Here is a 6265-nt window from a genome sequence, read left to right on the forward strand (position 1 = left end):
AGCTCACCTTGTGCTGCTCTGGGGGCAGGGGGTGGGAGGGAATGCAAGGTGGGGAAGAGAGAAGGGAAGAGACCAGGGAGGAAGCTTTTGAAGCTGTTCAGGCTACGGAGGATGGTGACCTGTATGGGACATTGAATGGCTTGAATATCTAGCACCTTCCTGGAGCATGGGAGACTTTCAATTTGGGTGTTTACATAAGAGCACGCATGCGCACATGCACATAGACACACACACATGCACAAACACAATCTAAACCTGTATAGCCTGGAATTTCATTGGTGAGCAGGGCAAGGTCTTATGGCACTGAGACAGCACATTGTTGAGTTCTTACAACAAATATATATTGTGCACCGTTTGTCAAACCCACAGTTTAATAAGAGAACCTCTCTCATCTCTTGCACCTTTATATCAAATATGGATGCATCACAGGTGTTCTTGATCTCTTTATTGAATGAATGAATGAGACTCGTAAGAGACACTTGTGAACAAATAGGTATAATGAGATAGCTCTAAACCAGAGAAACAAAATAGAAGCAGAGAGTATGCAAGTGCTGCAGGAAAAGATAGGTGGCTTCCCAAGGAGGCAGCACCACCCTGGCCCACCATCCACACCGGACACACCCCATTTCTAGATGTCCCTTTAGCCTTTTACCTCCAAGTCCCTCCTCCTGAAGACCCAGTAGCTGCCTTCCTGTCTGCATCCCCACGGAGACACCTACCAAAAGAGCCCATCGAGCACCATGTAAATCTGGACCCAAATGAGGCGGGTGCCTCAGATCTCTCAATAATTAGACTTCAAGTGGCTCCCATAACTCAGCAGCTAATTACCTTGCTGGCTCTGTCAGCTCGGCCCTCCGAGGCAACCAGCCCATTTTCCTGGCAGACTGGCCCATAAAAATCCCTGAAAGCACATGGATTTACTGTATTTATTTATTGGGATTTGGAGAAATATATCCGGTATCCAGAGGCCTTGGGATGTGGGGACATAATGTTGAAATGTAGGTTGTTAAAATGAGGGAGAATTATAAGTAAGAGGCAACAGGACCCAGCTCTCCCAGGTAGCAGGAAAGAGGCCACTGGTAATTAGGGACTAGATTTTAATGTGATGTGGCAGAAACCATGTGGAAGTACTCCCAGAGGAGGGCTGGCATGGCCCCTGGTCCCCAGTTCCATTTGCCCAGCAGCCTAATCCCATCACAGGGCCTTTGCACTTGCTCTTCCCTCTGCTGGCACTCTGTTCCCTACACGCCTTGGCAGTGTGGCTCAAACCATCATTTGGTGAGTTCTCAACTCAAATAGTACCTGCCTGGGGAGGCCTTCCCCAAACATGTGTTTTTGTTCTTCTGAGATAGAGTCTCACTCTTGTCGCTCAGGCTGGAGTGCAGTGGTGCGATCTTGGCTCACTGCAACCTCCGCCTCCCGGGTTCAAGCGATTTTCCTGCCTCAGCCTCCTGAGTAGCTGGGATTACAGGCGCCTGCCACCACACCCGGCTAATTTTTGTACTTCTAGTAAAGATGAGGTTTCGCCATGTTGGCCAGGCTGGTCTCGACCTCCTGACCTCAGGTGATCCACCCACCTTGGCCTCCCAAAGTGGATCATGTTTCCAATTCTGTCCCTTGTCCAGGCACATTAGCCCCTCACCTGTTTTAAGTTCTTCACCGAATTTAACCCATGCACCCCCCTCCCCCCCGCAAAAGTGATTTATTCATCTATTTGCAGACTTGGCTATTATTTTTTTTCCTCCAGGAGAATGTAGGCTCCTTGTCCATCTCCATCATCTTTGCATTCCAAAGCTGAGTGCTGGGCCAGGTACACAGTAGTGGCTCAGTATGTATTTGTTGTGTGAGTATAGGATCAGATGTTACAGACTGGGACAGTGGCCTCTGGCTTTTGCTCATTCCTCTTCTTCTGACTGCAACGCCCTTCTCAGTCAGTTCGAAGCATTATTTCATTGGATTTCATAGCAACCCAATGAGATGAGCATTCTTCCTATCCCCATTTTAAAGGTTAGGACATTGAGGTTCTAAGAGGTTAAGGAATTTCACTGTGAACTGCGGTTGTTCAGGAAGAAAGGCATAGCAGTAGAGGTTGAACCAGGTGTGACTGTCCCCACAACCCCTCTTGTCAGCCATTGCTCAAGGGGTGGTGAGGGTACAGTGCCTGGTCTTGGATAGCCACAGCCCTCCAACATGCAGGGTCAGAGCCATCTGAGGCTCCACAGATATGTGCTGAGAGGGCGCCCTTCACACTTCCAGCAAAGAGAGGCCCCGGGAATCATTTAGTCCACCCTCTCATGGTACATATGGGGAAATGATGGTCTCCCCATATTGCCCCCGTATTGCCTGAGGTCACAACGTGTTTTTGTGGCAGAGCAGGGGCCAGCGTGAAAGTAGAATTTGGAGTCCCACCAGCCTGGATGGGGCTCCCGGGCCCTGCCCATTTCCTTAACCTCTCGGAGACTCAGTCTTCTCATCTGTAGAATGAGAAGAGCCAGGTCAGCCTGGAGGGAATAGTGATGAGAAAGCACACATGAAGCCCCCCCAGGCACATAGTAAATGTTCAGTAGGTAATGAGAGAGGGCACGTATTGAGCACATTCTTCAGGCCAGACCCCACACTAAGCACTTTACAGGCGGCATCTCATTTCATCTTCACCACAGGTGTGAGGAAGTTAGCATCCTTAGTTCAAGTTTACAGAGAGTAAGTCAAGCTCAGAGGCATTAGTCACTTGCCTGAGATCACACAGCCACCCAATGGGAGAGCCAGAATTTGAACCTGGCTCCATCTGACCTCAGAATCTGCATTCTCTGTCATCCTACTGGAATGGTGGGTTCCTCATATATAAAATGGGAAGAGCCAGGCCAGTGGTCATCTTGCAAACCACTGGTGTATGCAAAGCTGACAGTTGGAATAGGGCATAGATGGGTAAATAGAAAGGAGGATTGAAGGGTGAGGGGTGGGTGGGCAGATGCGTGGATGGATGGGGTGGTGGATGGGTCAATGGGTGGATAAACGGGTGAATGGAAGAGTGGATGGGTGGATAATAAATAGGTAGATGGGTATCTGAGTGGGTGAACAGATGGATATTTGTGGATGGGTGAACAACTGGATACTGGGTAGGTGGATGGATCATTGAGTGAGTGAGTGGTTGGATGGATGAATGGATGGATGGATAGATAGTTGGCAAGTGAATTGATGGATGGGGATGGATAGATGGTGAGTGAATTGATGGATGGGTGGGTGGGTGTTTGAGTGGTTGAATGGGTGGATACACAGATATTTGTGGGTGGGTGAATGGATAGATAATGGATGGGCAGATGGATAGTTGAGTGAGTGAGCGGATGGATGAGGGATGAGTAGATGGCTGGCTGGATGATGTGTGGGTAGATGGATAGTTGGGTGAGTGGATGGATGGATGAATGGATGAATGAGTGGGTAGATAGATGGGTAAATGGGTATGTGAGCAGGTGAAAGAGTAGGTAGATGAATGGATGGATATTGGTGTGTGGTAGATTGATGGTTGGGTGAGTGGGTGAGTGGCTGCATGGATGGATGAATGATGGGTGGGTGAATGAATGGATGTATGGGTGGGTGAGTGGATGAATATATGGATGGATAAATGAGTGAATGAGTAGGTGAGTGGGTGGGTAAGTAGATGGATGAATGGGTGGGTGGGAAGATAGGTGTGTGAGCAGTTGGATGTGTAGGTAAATGGATGGATGGATGGATGGATAAGGGTGTGTATAGTTCAGTGAGTAGGACGGTGGATAGGTGAGTGAGTAGATGAGTGGGTGGGTGGATGGGAAGAAGAAAGGTAAAAGTTGAAATACTCCCTGCATACCCAAGTGTTGTTTCTCCCTCTGAAAGGCCATTCCTGCCTCTGAATGGCAACTGTTTCCCTCCCATTCCTTGGTCATTACAGGCATTTCATGCACTGTCAGGTTCCCAGAACTTCAGCTGGGGTCCCACCACGTGCATGCCTCTCTGCACGCACGCGCGCACACACACACACACACACACACAAACATGCGCGCACACACACACAAACAAACATGCACACACACACACACACAAACAAACATGCACACACACACACACACAGAGAACAACACAAAGGCTCCTCCCACCACAAATGCTCTGGAGGTGGTCTCCTGGACTTCTCTTATCTCAGCACAAGCCCCAGAGCCAAAGGACTTAAACACCTGGATTTGCAAAACAAATTATTCATTCTATAGCATGTCTCTCCCAAACCAACCTAAAGGGGGGAATTATATTCCATTTTCTATGCTTTGTGTAGAAAAAAATGTATCTACTCTGAGCTCCTCCTACTGTTAAGTTCTTCGCCATTGGGAATAGAGTTCCAGTGGCCAGCCAGGCCGAGGTGTCTGTACTTTCCCAAACTGAGGGATCTCACTGGAATTTTCTCTACAGAGTCAGAGAGATCTAAGACCAGCCGTGTGCCTCTGGATTTCACACTCACCTCAATGGGCCTTGGTTTCTGCCCTGGATTCCAGAACTAAAGGGCTGAAAGTCTTGTTTCTTTCTTTCTTTCTTTCTTTCTTTTTTTAAGAGACAGGGTCTTACTCTGTCATCTGGGCTGGAATGCAGTGGAGCAATCATGGTTTACTGCAGCCTCGAACTCTTGGCCTCAAGCAATTCTCCTGCCTCAGCCTTCCAAAGTGTTAGCATGAGCCACCACACCCAGCCACATAACAGTCTTTATAGATATCATGTAGATAACATACGCCTCACCCATGTCATAGGAGTATCAATGTGGACCAGCTCCCTGAAAACCCTGTGTTTTCTGGGGGGCTAAATGAGATCTGGTAGAAAGAGCTCTAGGGCAGCCCTAGGTCTTAGTTCCCACCTCTCCACCTAACTTGTTATGTGACTTTGGGCGAGTGAGTCACTCACCCTCTCTGGGCCAAAATTACCTTACCTAAAAATACCTGGGTTGGTATAAACCACTAGTTCCCCACCTTTTATGGAATAGACATCATTCTTTCTTTTGTTTTTCTTTAAAAATAATAAGCCTGGACTAAGCATTTATATATCATCACATATAAGCAGGCCATGCCAACCCTGAAAGGCAGCACTTTATACCCCCATTTTACAGGTCGCAAAACAAAGGAGGAGAAAGAGTTGAAGGCCAATGGCACATGGACAGAGTCCACACTCAGATTCTGTGTAAATATAAGTCTGCTGCAATAATGTGATTACCCCAGAATGCATTTTTAAAACTTGCTTCTCTATTCTGTAACATAGCATCAGTGTCTCTCCATGTCATTTCGTGCTTCTGTCTCAGCACAGTCAATGGCAGCATTGTGTTTCAGTGTGGGTGCCACCGCAATAATCCCCTCTCCATGGGCATTTAGGTTGAGTCTGAATGAAAATTATTTTAAGGGCAAAATATTTTCCAGTCCTTCCCAGGGCTGGGACAGGAGGTCTTTTCGGAGTCTGTGTTTGGAGATTGTTACAACACAAACCAATGGGTATTTCCCAAGTAATGGTAAGAACTCAAGACTATGCATCTCAGTTGCTTCCATCACTGGAGCAATGGGCAGCTATGTGGGTGAGTCTTGGGAGGAAGCTGGAAAGCAAACAGACATGGGTGTCCTGATTGTCACCTCTTCCTCCTCTTCTTCTCCCCACTCTGATTCTCAAAGCTCATGCCTGGCCCAGGACCCACCACCACTCCCTTAATCCACTGGCAGCCCTGCTTCAGTTCCCAGCTTGCAGGAGCATTTGGAATGAGCCAACCACCAGAGACAGATCCTTCCAATTCCTCTGGAATATCCACTTCTAACCCCCATAGCAGAAGAGTGGCTGCAAAGAGAAACAGCCTGGTCCTAAAAGTGGGATTTTAATGCTTACCCTGCATTAAATGTTTACACTGCTTTCACTCACTGGATAATCTTGAGCAAGGCAGTTTATCCTCTGCAGGCCTCAGTCTCTTCATCTGTAAATTGGGAGTAATAATAATTTTTATCAATAACTACCCTCTCCACAGTCCTGGGGCCAGCCACGTGACTTAGCATCTCAAAGCCTCAGTTTATGTGCCCATAAAATGGGTTAATAATGACAACAGGCCTCACTGTGTTACTCTGAAACTTTTTTTCTCTCTCTTTTTGAGACTCTGGAGTCTCGCTCTGTCACCCAGGCTAGAGTGCAGTGGTGAGATCTAGGCTCACTGCAACCTCCTCCTCCCAGGTTCAAGCGATTCTCCTGCCTCAGCCTCTGGAGCAGATGGGATTACAGGCATGCA

The sequence above is a fragment of the Pongo pygmaeus genome, chromosome 23 (assembly GCF_028885625.2).
Source record: "Pongo pygmaeus isolate AG05252 chromosome 23, NHGRI_mPonPyg2-v2.0_pri, whole genome shotgun sequence".
Lineage (NCBI taxonomy): Eukaryota > Metazoa > Chordata > Mammalia > Primates > Hominidae > Pongo > Pongo pygmaeus.